The following is a 14,974-nucleotide window of genomic DNA, read 5'->3' on the forward strand; positions in this document are numbered from 1 at the left end:
CCTATTGATTGCGTCCGTATGTGACAGACTTTGATTGTCACCGTCGGTCACACGACTTAGTTATCGACTACTAGTCTACTACACTACAACTACTAGGGATTAAAGTTAGTTGTTATTTACCTATGTACTAATTTACCTAATTTGTACTGTTGTTAGTCTGTGCATTTATTAGCTTGAGTACTGTGTTAGTTACTTTACAGAAGGCAGCAACTGTTGTGATCTGTGACTGCCTGTCACATCTCTGCCTGACCCTATTGATTGCGTCCGTGTGTCACAGACTTTGATTGTCACCGTTGGTCACACGAGTTAGTTATCGAATACTGAGTGTAGACTACACTACAGTCTGTTAGTAGTACTACTACTTTTAACCACTTAACGACTGCCCACTGCACAGGGGCGGTCGGAAAGTGGAAGCCCCAAGGACCGCCGTACGCACAGAGGCGGTGGTCCTTTTAGGGGCATGGGCGGAGCAATCGCGTCATCCGTGACGCGATCCTCCGCCGGGGATCGATGGCCGGTGATTTAGCCTCCAGCCCACTGGCCAATTAGCAGCGCCGGCGGGCGGAGGATTTCAGAAATACAGCCAATTAAAGTGTATAAAGCACTTTGTTAGGTAAACAAAGTGCTTTATACACGCTTCCTCCTTGCCTCGTGGTCTCATTGTACTAGAGACCACCAGCAAGGAGGAAACAGTAGTGAGTATACACCACACATTTTTTTTTTTTGCACACAGCCCCCCTGATCTCCCACCCCAGCCTTCAGACCCCCCCTGATCACCCCAGCAGACCCCTGCCAGCACCCTTGCACCCCTCTAAAACCCCCACCCCCTCCCCACCTGTCACTAACTATCGACGCTATCCCCTAGATTAGGTCCCAAACTGCCTCCTAATCACCCCTGATCCCCCCTCCTACCTTTAGATCACCCCCAGACCCCATCCCAGACTACCCCCCTGTATACTGTATACATCTGTATACAGCTAGCTTACCCCCTGATCCCCCTCTGATCACCTGTCTATCACCTGTCCATCACCCCTCAGCACCCCCACCCATCAGAGCAGACCCTAACTGCCCCGCGGGGGCAACCGATCACCTGCCCAGACCCTCGATTGCCCTCAGACCCCCCTCCTGATTACATCCCCTGCGCATTGTTTACATCTGTCCTCCCCAGCAATCACTAACTGATCTTCGATCAGTAACCCCCTGTGTCTGCCTCTCATCAGATCAGGAGTCAGTCTGCCACGTGCGGGCTCCTGATCAACCCCCCACCCCCTCAAATCTCCCTCAGACCCCCCCCCTAATCACCTTCCGAGTGCATTGTATTTGACTGTGCTGTGATTGTATTCGATTGTGCTGCAATTGTATTCGATTGTGCTGCAATTTTATTCGATTGTCCCGTGATCTGCTTCGATTGTCCCGTGATTGTTTGATTGCCTCTGAGACCCCACTTCCCGGCACTCCCAACCCCCCTTCCCACCCCACCACCACTTCCAACCACCACCTTCCGAGTGCATCAGATTTGCTTGTGCTGTGATTGGATTTGATTGTGCTGTAATTGTATTTGATTGTCCCGTGATCGGCTTTGATTGTCCCGTGATTGTTTGATTGCCTCTGAGACCCCACTTCCCACCAACCCCAACCCCCACCCCCACCCCCCATCACCTTCCGAGTGCATCAGATTTGATTGTGCGGTGATTGGATTTGATTGTGCTGTAATTGTATTTGATTGTCCCGTGATCAGCTTTCATTGTCCCTTGATTGTTTGATTGCCTCTGAGACCCCACTCGCCACCACCCCCAACCCCCCCCCCACCCCCACCCCAGATCATCCCCCTGTTACTATCCTAGTGATCTAAAAACAGTGATCAGTGAAAACTGACACTTTTTTAGTATCACTAGTGTTAGCAGTTAGGCCAGTTAGATAGGCCCCTTTGTTAGGGTCAGTTAGTGCCCAGCCCACTGCACCGCATTCACCGATTAATCCCTGATTAGAGCCATCACTGTCGCTAATCAGCATTGGTACTATATAGTATCTAGTGATCATTCCTGATTGCAGACAGATCTGTAGCAGTACATTAGGGTCACCTTAGTGTAGGCTCCACTAAAAACGCAGTGTTTACCCAATCAGGCCTGATCGTTCGCCCGCACTTGCGTTCAGCCGCCCCACTGTAGTGACAGATTTTTTTTTCTGATCGCTGCAATAACACTGTACACTAGCTGTGGCGCTGTAAAGATCAGTTTTGATTTTTTTAATCAAAACTCAGTGACCACAGCTTTCTACCTCTCAAATACTCCCTTTTGCTAGGTAGGTGCTCTTTTTTTCTGGGTAGTCTCTGAGGAAAACCTTATAAATTTAGCAGTCCACAATGGCAAGAAGGGGGATTTCCGATGAGGAGGTATACAGGTACATGGACCAGTCGGATGAGAGCGTTTTGGAAGACTTAGCCGACGAATCATCCGGGTTCGAATTTGAACCTGTGGAAAGCAGTGGTTCTCTGACCGAAAGTGATGACGAGGTTTTGGTCCCGCCTAGAGCCAGGCGTACCAGACCCCATGTCGTTAGACCGCAGGTGGCGCAGGATCCGCCTTAAGGGCAGCAGGGTGGTGCTAGCGCTTATGAGCGTTTTCTTGGTGAGGCAGGCACCAGCAGCGCAGCATCTCCTGGACTTAGTACCAGTACTTCCGTAGACCCTGGTGAAGTGGTCAGCGCCAGCATGGAAGTTGAAACTGGTATGGTCGCATGTGCAGTAGTACCCCCATCGCAGCCACCAAGAAGAAGACGGGCCCGTAGTACCCATAGACTCCCAGAGGTGCTGGCAAATCCAGATTGGCAATCCCCTGATTCCGCTGCACCCGTAGTGCCCCCTTTCAACGCCCAGTCTGGAGTCCAGGTGGCGACAGCTGATCTAGGAACGGCCCTAAACTTTTGCAGCTGTTCATCACCCAGGTTCTCTTGGACTTAATTGTGGTTGAGACCAACCGTAAAGCCACACAATTCAACACCGAGAACCCGGATAGCAGCTATGCTCAGCCTTTCCAGTGGAAACCAGTCCAAGTTTCCGAACTTAAAATCTTTTTGGCCCTTTTCCTTCACTTGGGACTAATAAAACAGAATGTATTGCGGTCGTATTGGTCTACGAACCCAGTACATCATGTTCCCTTGTACCCTGCTGCCATGTCCAGGACACGATTTGAGTCCATCCTGCGCTTCCTGCAGTTCAATGACAAAAAAAACCAGTCATAAAAAGGACCACCCTGCTTATGACCGGCTCCACAAAATTTGGCCCCTCATAGACCACCTGTCATCAACATTTGCAGATGCTTATACCCCTGAACAGAACATCTGCATAGACGAGTCCCTCTTACGCTTTACCGGGCGCCTTGGCATCAAACAGTACATCGCAAGCAAGCGCGCCCGGTATGGGGTGAAACTGTATAAGCTCTGTGAAAGGGCCACAGGCTATACATGTCGTTTTAGGGTCTATGAGGGAAAAGACTCAAAATTGGAGCCAGTCGGATGCCCTGACTACCTGGGGAGCAGTGGAAAGGTTGTGTGGGACTTGGTGTCACCCTTGTTCCAGAAGGGGTACCATCTTTATGTGGACAACTATTACACAAGTGTAGCCCTTGTCAGCACTTAAAGTTAGAAAGAATCCGATGTTGTGGCACTGCGCGGCTTAGTTGCCAGGGCTTCCCCCAACGGCTCGTTACCACCAGACTTGAACGGGGCAGAGGGCCGCCTTGCGTACTGACGACCTGCTCACGGTGAAATGGAGGGACAAGAGGGACGTTTACTTTCTGTCCACCATTCACACAGGCACGACAGTCCAAATTCAACGGGCAACTGAGGTCATTGAAAAGCCCCTTGTCGTCCACGAATATAATGTCAACATGGGAGGGGTGAACTTCAATGACCAGAGGTTGGCGCCCTATTTCATTTCCTGGAAAACAAGACGCTGGTATAAGAAAGTGTCTTTTTATCTGATTCAATTGGCAGTTTACAACAGCTTTGTTCTCTACAGTAAGGCTGAGAGAACTGGATCTTTCCTTCAATTTCAGGAACAGATCGTTTTGGACCTCCTGTGTCCAGGAGGTGCCAGCCCCCCCCCCCCCCCCAAATGCAACTAGCCGACTGCATGGAAGGCATTACGTCTATCAGCTTCCGAGTACCCCAGGTCAACGCATCTGAAGAAAACGTTGTCGTGTCTGCAGCAGTGTCTGTCGTGTCTGCAGCTGACACCAGTTTTTATTGTCCCAAATGTCCTGACCAGCCTGGCCTATGCCTAGGGGAGTGTTTTGAGAGGTACCACGAGCAGGTACACTATTAGAACCTAGGGAACTCCAGACACAGGAGTAGGCACACACTCAGTGGTATTTCGCACATTGTCCCAGGGGGAGGAGAGGTAAGCTTGAAAACCAAACAAACAGGTAAGCATAAAAGTCGGAAGAGGGATCGGTTTCCATGCTTGATATTGCTGATCTGTGCTGGGTTGGTGATATAAGATGGCATGTTTGAATTTCCCTTGAGTGTGGACACCCCCAGTTTATATGTGATTTACTTTGGGCCTATGATGATACTTTAATGCCACACAGAGTCATCTATATTGGCAGGCATATTGCTGTATACTACAGGCATAATGCTGTATACTAAAGTTCTGAGGCCCAGTCACATAAGTTGGTGGCTCACACTGAGTGCAGGCATACCAAGGTACTCTGTTAGGAGTATGGTGAGTTCATAGAAGATTTTATTTTTTGTCACAAGTTAGCGGAAATTGATTTTTATTGTTTTTTTTTCACAAAGTGTCACTTTCCGCTAACTTGTGACAAAAAATAAAATCTTCTATGAACTCACCATAGTCCTAACAGAATACCTTGGGGTGTCTTCTTTCTAAAATGGGGTCATTTGTGGGGTTCCTATACTGCCCTGGCATTTTAGGGGCCCTAAACCGTGAGGAGTAGTCTGGAAATCAAATGCCGCAAAATGACCTGTGAAATCCTAAAGGTACTCATTGGACTTTGGGCCCCTTAGCACAGTTAGGGTGAAAAAAAGTGCCACACATGTGGTATCGCCATACTCGGGAGAAGTAGTACAATGTGTTTTTGGGGTGTATTTTTATACATACCCATGCTGGGTGGGAGAAATATCTCTGTAAATGGACAATTACGTGTAAAAAAATCAAAAGATTGTCATTTACAGAGGTATTTCTCCCAAACAGCATTGTTATGTGTAAAAATACACCCCAAAACACATTATACTACTTCTCCCGAGTACGGCGATACCACATGTGTGGCACTTTTTTGCACCCTAACTGTGCTAAGGGGCCCAAAGTCCAATGAGTACCTTTAGGATTTCACAGGTCATTTTGCGGTATTGAAAGACCAAACTCCTACGTTAGGATCCTGTTTTTGGACTTCAGCTCGGCATTCAATACAATCTGCCCAAACATATTGACCGACAACCTGACACATCTTGGAGCCGGCACCACACTCTGTGTGTGGGTAAAGGACTTCCTCTCAAACAGGACACAACTGGTGAAGCTCGGCAACTGCTTCTCCAGTGTGAGTAAGACCAACACAGGTGCTCCGCAGGGGTGTGTTCTGTCACCTCTCCTGTTCTCATTGTACACCAACAACTGTACCTCCGTAAAGGTCATCAAATTTGCGGACGATACCACTATCATTGGGCTCATAGGGAACACGAGTATCGCAGCGAGACTGAGAGAATCTGCAGATGGTGCGAAGACAACAAGCTTGTCCTAAATGCAGCCAAAACAGTGGAATTGATCTTGGACTTCAGGAGACCCCCCCCACACACACACAAAAAACAATCTTCATCAACGAGATTGAAGTGTCCAGGGTCCCCAGCGTTAGGTTCCTGGGCGCAACCCTAACGAGCAACCTAAGGTGGGCGCAGAACACCACCAAAATCCAGAAGAAGGCTCAACAGAGACTATTCTTCTTGCGCCAACTGAAAAAAATTGGTATGCCTCATAAGCTGCTGTCCAGCTTCTACACTGCCACTATTGAAGCTACTCTTTGCTCTGCCATTATCGTGTGGTATGCAAGAGCAACCACCAGTGACAAGTACAAGCTTCAAAGAGTTATCAGCTCAGTGGAAAGGATCATCGGCTCTCCCCTGCCGCCGCTAGACCTCCTCTACACCACCAGAATGAAAACAAGGGCTAGCAGGAACTCCCAGGACCCATCCCACCCAGGCTGCCGCTTCTTTAATCTCCTCCCATCGGGCCGACGCTACAGGACCACCCGCCCTAAGACTAACAGGCGTAGGGACACCTTTTTCCCCCAAGCAGCCCTCCTGCTGAACTCCTGCCTCCCGTCGGCACGCCAGTCGCTCAGGCCAACTTAACCAATCAGCCTGGTCAAGGCACACTGGAGCCCGGGCCTGTAAAGAACCCAGCTATTACCCTGGTGCTCTTCTTGGCAGAGCTGTACTCAAGGTGCGGACTCTTTCAATTAACTTACTTATCCATGAGCTGCACAATATCCAAACACGGAAGATTTCTGCTCGAAGCAAACCGCATATTGTACTGCATAGACCGTTAAAAATGGGTAGGCACTGACTGTCTCGTTGTACTATTGCCTGTCTTGTTTGTATTATTGCTATTTTTTACGACTGTCCCGCTTGTTATGTTCATTATGTTTATGTCACTGTCTATTGTCGGTCGCACTTGGCAAAATAAATGATTCTGATTCTGATTTGATTTCCAGACTACTCCTCACGGTTTAGGGCCCCTAAAATGCCAGGGCAGTATAGGAACCCCACAAATGACCCCATTTTAGAAAGAAGACACCCCGAGGTATTCTGTTAGGACTATGATGAGTTCATAGAAGATTTTATTTTTTTGTCACAAGTTAGCGGAATGTGACACTTTGTGAAAAAAAAAAAACAATAAAAATCAATTTCCGTTAACTTGTGACAAAAAATAAAATCTTCTATGAACTCACCGTACTCCTAACAGAATACCTTCCGGTGTCTTCTTTTAAAATGGGGTCATTTGTGGGGTTCCTATACTGCTCTGGCATTTTAGGGGCCCTAAACCGTGAGGAGTAGTCTGAAAAACCAAATGCCGCAAAATGACCCTTGAAATCCTAAAGGTACTCATTGGACTTTGGGCCCCGTAGCGCAGTTAGGGTGCAAAAAAGTGCCACACATGTGGTATCGCCGTACTCGGGAGAATTCGTACAATGTGTTTTGGGGTGTATTTTTACACATACTCATGCTGGGTGGGAGAAATCTCTGTAAATGGACAATTGTGTGTAAAAAAATCAAAAGTTTGTCATTTACAGTGCACAATAAGGGAAAGAGGCGCCCTGATTTGAATAAAAGCTTTTAAAACCAGTTTAAAAACGAAAAAGAAAAATGAGGTATCTTACCTCAATGACGAAATCTCTGTAAACTTACAAAAGATTTTTATTTGAGCACAGGCAACGCGTTTCGCGGGTCTGAGCCCGCTTCCTCAGGCCAATACAGTGCCTAGAACAGCAGAAAGAGTTCCTCAATGTACATACATATACATATTTCATAAAAAATTATAAAAATAATAACGGTCAGAGTACATATATAAATGAATAAATAGCATAACATGAATTTAATTTGGCAGATTTATCCATGCCCTAATAGTTGATTCAATGCTGTGCATATGAAAACGCATATTTATGCGCACGCACACACACATCAAAGAGAACACACTACTGTGTCTCATATCTAAGGGCAAACTTGATGGTTTAGTCTAAGCTCCATTTGCAGTAATGCACAATACCATTAATATTATGCACCTTCTAGATGAATGATAAATATATAATATATATAGATATATATATGGAAAAAATAAATTATATGCTGACCAAGGAAAGAAAAAAAAAAAAAAAGAGGGGGGGGGGGGGGGTTCCATTGATGATAATGTATGCATCATCAATTAAAAAGAACTAGGAACATAGTGGATATTATTCTAAAATTAGCCATGCGCCCATAGGAATGATATAATATAAAACACAGATATCTAGCAATGTATAAAAAACAACAAGACCATGGAGAACCTAGACAATCGGTTCCAACATCGTAATAAACTCTTTGAACAGTTTAGACTGAACAACCAAACCATGGAGGGCATAGCCTCAGAAGATATTACTGATCCCAAAGAGACTACGCCAGTTCCAGATTTAAAACCCTGGTTCTATGAATTAGAAAGCCTGTTAAAGAGTGAATTTTTTAATCAGGCCGACATAGCAATGCAGAAAACATACATTGAAGAGAGAATAGCACCAGAGGGACTTCGAGTTTTAGTCGAAACCTCTTTCCCCAACGATTTAGTCTACACTGCAGAATGGTACATATACCTCCAGTCATGCTCAGTGGGCATGATGGAGCGGATTATCTCAAAAAGAGAAAGCTTGCTACTCGAATTTGCTGAAAAAATAGTGAATCTTAGAAACAAGTTAGCTCCCTATACCAGCACACAGGAATATCTTACGCTTTCCTTCTCACTATCCAACCAGCTACACAGATTTGAGGCGGATATAATGGAGACCAAACTAAAAAAACTCAACCGTGACAGAGCCGCTTACGCTGCACATACACAACACAAAAGACGACAACATATAGATACACCACAGGGCGACCAGCCTGTGCTACCACAGCCTACACCCAATCACCCCATACCCAACAATGGTGGTATTGCCCCCTTATCCCCCCACAGGGCCCTAGACCCACCCGCCCCCCTTACCGCCCCCCACCTAGACGTCCTCGACGTCTCCCCACACGCCCCCTCCCCACAGCCCCAGTTCACCCCCCTTCCCCTCCATGTCCCATCCCTTCCCTCCTCACACTACCATACCCTCCCCCACCGTTCCTACCCTACCCCCTACCCCCGCACCCCGCCCTTCTCCCCCCCCTGGTAGTAAACCCCTACCACTTCTCCACACCCCGGTCCTTCCCGCCTCACCCGACCCACCCGCCCTCCCTAACCTATCCCCTCCCCCCACCACCCACACGATCGAGGTGGAAATCGACCCTCTCGACCTCACCACACACACAGCCACACCCGCCAGCACCCCCTCCCAACCTAGGTTCCCATCCCAGGTCCCCTCCCCCACCTCACATGTCCCATCCCAGTCACCACACAACACCCCCACTGACACTTCTACACAGTCCACCATGCCGTCTGCTCGACCCAAAGCAAACAGCACTATCCTGGATTATTTTTCCGCTGCCCAGGCCCCACGAGGGGATACCAGCTCCACCTCCATCCCCACCTCATCCCAATCAGATTCTGACACACCATCTTTTTTAGAGTTTCCTTCCCTTCTAACCAAAGACCCTCCCCTGCGACCTTTGATCTCAAGCCCAACTCCACAATACCATGTCACACATCACACAGCTCCGAGAGCCACAAAACGACCAGTATCCAGTCCCGAAAACGGGGTAGAAGGGGCGGAAAAAGGAAGGGACACAACAGGGAACAAGCACAACTAAAGCTATCCCCCCCTACCCTTCAATATAAGTCTATATTTAATCTGTCTTCCCACTGTCTGACGCCAATAGAAACTAAAGTCCTAAATCACGGTTTGTCCTTTTGTCCTACCAAAACATCAAACCTTTTTAAATTATTTGTTGATCTGAACGCTTTTGTGAGGAAACTTACACTAAGAAGATATTTCATTATGAAAGATTTTAAAAAATTGAATCCAGTTACTAATTCCACTATCCAAACTATCTTCACAAATGAACCAAACAATGGCCCAGATGTAATCTTAGATGCTGATATGTTTGAAACAGAGAGATTTATCCATACTGAATTCAAGAAAAAGTCACAATTCTACCCTACATCTTACAGAGGTCCACACGTTGAGAACTTCTACCTCTCCGTGCTAGAGGACCTCAGACGACAAGATAGTAAGCATGACAAATCCAAATCAAACCAGACACGAGCAGAACGCACTGCGATTAATTCCCTTAAAAACAATCAAGAAATAGTTATAAAGGCTGCAGACAAGGGGGGTGGTATCGTCATTATGGACACAACAGACTATACCACCGAGGCCCATAGACTACTACACGATCCAAATTATTATGTCAAATTACTTCAGGATCCTTCGCATGAATTTAAACTTCAATATGATAAACTAATTCTATCAGCCTTAAAGGAAGGTATAATCTCCAAAGATGAAAAGGATTTTCTCACCACTGCACATCCTAAGTTGCCGTTTTTCTATTTTCTACTAAAAATTCATAAGTCGATAAAAAATCCCCCTGGTCGCCCAATAATCTCTGGTATAGGATCACTCACCTCTCCATTGTCAGAATATATCGATCACTTTCTACAAAAATACGTCATATCACTCCCTTCTTACCTGAGAGACTCTAGCCAATTCCTTGAAGAACTTACATCTTTCGAATGGTTGCCGAGTTACCATTGGGTTACCTTGGATGTAGCTGCCCTCTACACTAACATCAAACACAATATTGGCCTCCAGTCGCTAGCCCATTTCCTATACTCAGACACCACTATGCCCATCCCCCAAAAAAACTTCCTCTTACATGCCACCAAAGTCATACTTACCCATAACATTTTTTCATTCCAAAAAACGATATACCTACAGATCCGAGGCACAGCCATGGGTGCTAATCTAGCACCATCCTATGCAAATCTGACGATGGGCCTTTTTGAGAAGCTATTTTTGAGTCAAAACCCCTATCAGAGCAATGTGGTTAAGTACTGGCGGTACATAGATGATATTATACTAATCTGGGAAGGAGAAGTTGACTCGATTGGTCAATTTGTGGACTCCATCAACAACAACGATTGGGGGCTTTCCTTTACCGTCAATACCCATCCTTATACCATAGATTTTCTGGACATAACCCTTTATGTAGAAAACAATGTTGTTAAATCAAAAACCTTTTTTAAAAAGGTTGATGCGAACTCATATGTCCATTACAAGACAAGAGTTGGAAAACAAACATTCCATTCGGGCAGTTCAGACGGATACGCAAAAACTGTTCAGATACATCTACATTTGACAACCAGGCAGACACCCTAGAAAGCAAATTTTTGGAACGATCCTTCCCAAAACCCCTGATAAAATCAGCTAGAACAAGAGCGAGACTTCTAGAACAAAGATCCCTCCTTACCACACAAAAAAGGAAAGTCACAGCCACTGACACACAACCCTCGTTCATTACCCGCTTCTGCTCTAACCACAACAATATAAGATCTGTTATCAATAAACACTGGTCAACATTGCTTAAAGACCCTTACCTTTGTCCAAAACTAGAATCCAAGCCCAAACTGATATTCAGAAGAGCCAAAACCTTAAAGAACATCATAGCCCCGAGCAGACCACGAGCACTTGCCCCCAGGGAACCCACCCTCAAAATCTCCCCTGGTATACAAAGATGCCATTCACAAAAATGCTTAGCCTGTGAATACCTGCACCCAGGAACCTCCTCTTTTAAATGCACTGTCACTCAAGAAACATTCAGCATTGACCACTATTTCACTTGCAGCACTACACACATCATCTATTTGATAACTTGTCCTTGTAATAAACAATATGTCGGCCGCACAAGTCAACAAACAAGAGCTCGCATAGGACAACACAGGAGGAATATTCAAAAAGCATATGCCAAACATAGCCTCTCAAGACATTTTGCAGAATTTCATAATTCAGATCATAGGCTCTTCACATTCATGCCAGTTGAATACGTATCTAACAACCTGTCCCATACCGAACGCATGACTTGCCTTCGGGCTAGAGAAATGTTTTGGATTTTCAAATTAAGAACATTGAAACCAGAAGGACTCAATGAATGCCTGGAGCACAATTACTAATCTAGCTCCGACATTAAGTACAAATTTTTCCGAACTAGCCTGTCATCTGGGTCCCCCCCCCCCACAAGTTATCATGCATGACACACACCAATGTTTGCTTATTATCCTGTATAACAATGTTCCAATTCATCCTTCTCCCCCTCACTCTTCCCTCCCCTCACACACCAACCCCACTTTTCTTTTCTTTCTCTCAGCTCGGCCATCCACCTGCCAATAAAATCATTCCACCACATAGTCATTCTCATCTACACCACTCATATGCACACATTTCATACATATTGGAAAATATAAAAAATAAAAATATCTTATCCTTATGACATCACTCATATGATTTTGAGAGTGACACATAAACTATTATATACACGTCCTGAGCATTATATATGTGCTAAACAGAGAGATATATACCACAAAACAATGCAGTTTTGTTGTATAATCGTGTTTAATGCAAAGATTCCTATATAATTTAATTCATCTAATCACTATTTTTACCACTAACTATTAGATATTTATCTAAATAATCCACTATTGCGCCAATGTATTTTAATATATATTTTGTCTTTCACCAACTAACTGTCAAAATCTATCACTATGAGAACAGAAATCCAGTCCACTAGCAATGAGATGCTAATGAGAAAGTCCCATCGCCATCTAGTGGCCAAATAATTTAATACATCAACTCCTGGTCCTATCTTTTCTATGAATCCAGCGTAGGACTGGCAAAATACATTGCCTTCCTATGCTATGCCCCTTTCCAATATGGCCCCACCACTACTTCCTGTGATTACATCATCACGCACCCTCCTCTTCCCTAATCTGCTGAGAGTGTGCAGACCTGCAGCTGCTTAAACAAATCAAGTAAGGTTATATAATGCAGAGACAGGGAATGTCCTGTAGAGGCTCCCTATGCTACATGATTTCTGTCATTTGGTGAGTATTACAACGTTGTTTTCTGGTCTCCATTGTATCCTGCCTTTTTACTCCCCCTGCTGACTGAACATGTGTTATGCTGTGCACAATGTACTGCAATGCTTTTAAAAGTCAGTGACCAGTTCCTTTTACTTATGCAGAGCAACACTGTGAAATGCTTGCAGCGCTGCCTGGATTTTGTCTTTGTTTAGAACTGGCCAAGTTTTTAGTATTTCTTATGTTGTTGTGTGTGTATGTATGTGTGTATATATGTATATATGTGTATATATATGTTTATATTTTTTATACATTGCTAGATATCTGTGTTTTATATTATATCATACCTATGGGCGCATGGCTAATTTTAGAATACTATCCACTATGTTCCTAGTTCTTTTTAATTGACGATGCATACATTATCATCAATGGAACCCCCCCCCCCCCCTTTTTTTTTTTTTTTCCTTGGTCTGTATATAATTTATTTTTTTCCATATATATATCTATATATATTATATATTTATCATTCATCTAGAAGGTGCATAATAATAATGGTATTGTGCATTACAGCAAATGGAGCTTAGACTAAACCATCAAGTTTGCCCTTAGATATGAGACACAGTAGTGTGTTCTCTTTGATGTGTGTGTGTGTGCGCATAAATATGCGTTTGCATATGCACAGCATGGAATCAACTATTAGGGCATGGATAAATCTGCCAAATTAAATTCATGTTATGCTATTTATTCATTTATATATGTACTCTGACCGTTATTATTTTTATAATTTTTTATGAAATATGTATATGTATGTACATTGAGGAACTCTTTCTGCTGTTCTAGGCACTGTATTGGCCTAAGGAAGCGGGCTCAGACCCGCGAAACGCGTTGCCTGTGCTCAAATAAAAATCTTTTGTAAGTTTACAGAGATTTCGTCATTGAGGTAAGATACCTCATTTTTCTTTTTCGTTTTTAAACTGGTTTTAAAAGCTTTTATTCAAATCAGGGCGCCTCTTTCCCTTATTGTGCATAGTTATGCCCCCGTACATGTTTGTCCGAGGGGTGGTGACAGAACACCCGTTGTTTTACCACGGTTAATGTTTTGTGCATCCTTTTTCATCTAAGAGAGCGACCGCAACCAGGTCCGCCCAGGACCACCCCGAGTGGAGTCGGGTTTATGGTCTCCACCTGCTTCCTGTGGTCGGTTGCCCCTTGCAACCCTCCTTTGTGAGTAGCCCTTTCAATCAATTGATTTCTCCACACACCTACTATTGACATACTGCACTATCGGGCTCCCTTTTTTGTCTCCTGTATCTTTTTTTTCCCATAGGGTGCCAAGACACCCCAACCACGATTGTCATTTACAGAGGTATTTCTCCCACCCAGCATGGTTATGTGTAAAAATACACCCCAAAACACATTATACTACTTCTCCCGAGTACGGCGATACCACATGTGTGGCACTTTTTTGCACCCTAACTGCGCTAAGGGGCCCAAAGTCCAATGAGTACCTTTAGGATTTCACAGTTCATTTTGCGGCATTTGATTTCCAGACTACTCCTCACGGTTTAGGGCCCCTAAAATGCCAGGGCAGTATAGGAACCCCACAAATTTTATTTTTTTGTCACAAGTTAGCGGAAAGTGACACTTTGTGAAAAAAAACAATAAAAATCAATTTCTGCTAACTTGTGACAAAAAAATTAAATCTTCTATGAACTCACCATACTCCTAACAGAGAACCTTGGTATGTCTTCTTTCTAAAATGGGGTCATTTGTGTGGTTCCTATACTGCCCTGGCATTTTAGGGGCCCTAAACCGTGAGGAGTAGTCTGGAAACCAAATGCCGCAAAATGACCCTTGAAATCCTAAAGGTACTCATTGGACTTTGGGCCCCTTAGCGCAGTTAGAGTGCAAAAAAGTGCCCCACATGTGGTATCGCTGTACTCGGGAGAAGTAGTACAATGTGTTTTGGGGTGTATTTTTACACATACCCATGCTGGGTGGGAGAAATATCTCTGTAAATGGACAATTGTGTGTAAAAAAATCAAAAGATTGTCATTTACAGAGGTATTTCTACCACCCAGCATGGGTATATGTAAAAATACACCTCAAAATACATTATACCACTTCTCCTGAGTATGACGATACCACATGTGTGGCACTTTTTTGCAGCCTAACTGCGCTAAGGGGCCCAAAGTCCAATGAGCACCTTTAGGCTTTACAGTG

The 14,974-nt window shown here is 44.7% G+C and overlaps 2 long non-coding RNA genes across 2 annotated transcripts in view; both read left to right on the plus strand.

The window, feature by feature from the left end:
- Window positions 1-14,974, plus strand: part of LOC137544489 (uncharacterized) — a 74,636-nt gene that overhangs the window by 20,750 nt on the left and 38,912 nt on the right. The window lies entirely within an intron of this gene.
- LOC137544487 (uncharacterized) lies at window positions 12,666-13,672 on the plus strand. Its single transcript, XR_011025879.1, has 2 exons — window positions 12,666-12,775; window positions 13,592-13,672. It is a non-coding gene; the product is annotated as an uncharacterized lncRNA (long non-coding RNA).

This window comes from Hyperolius riggenbachi, chromosome 2, assembly GCF_040937935.1.
Source record: "Hyperolius riggenbachi isolate aHypRig1 chromosome 2, aHypRig1.pri, whole genome shotgun sequence".
NCBI lineage: Eukaryota > Metazoa > Chordata > Amphibia > Anura > Hyperoliidae > Hyperolius > Hyperolius riggenbachi.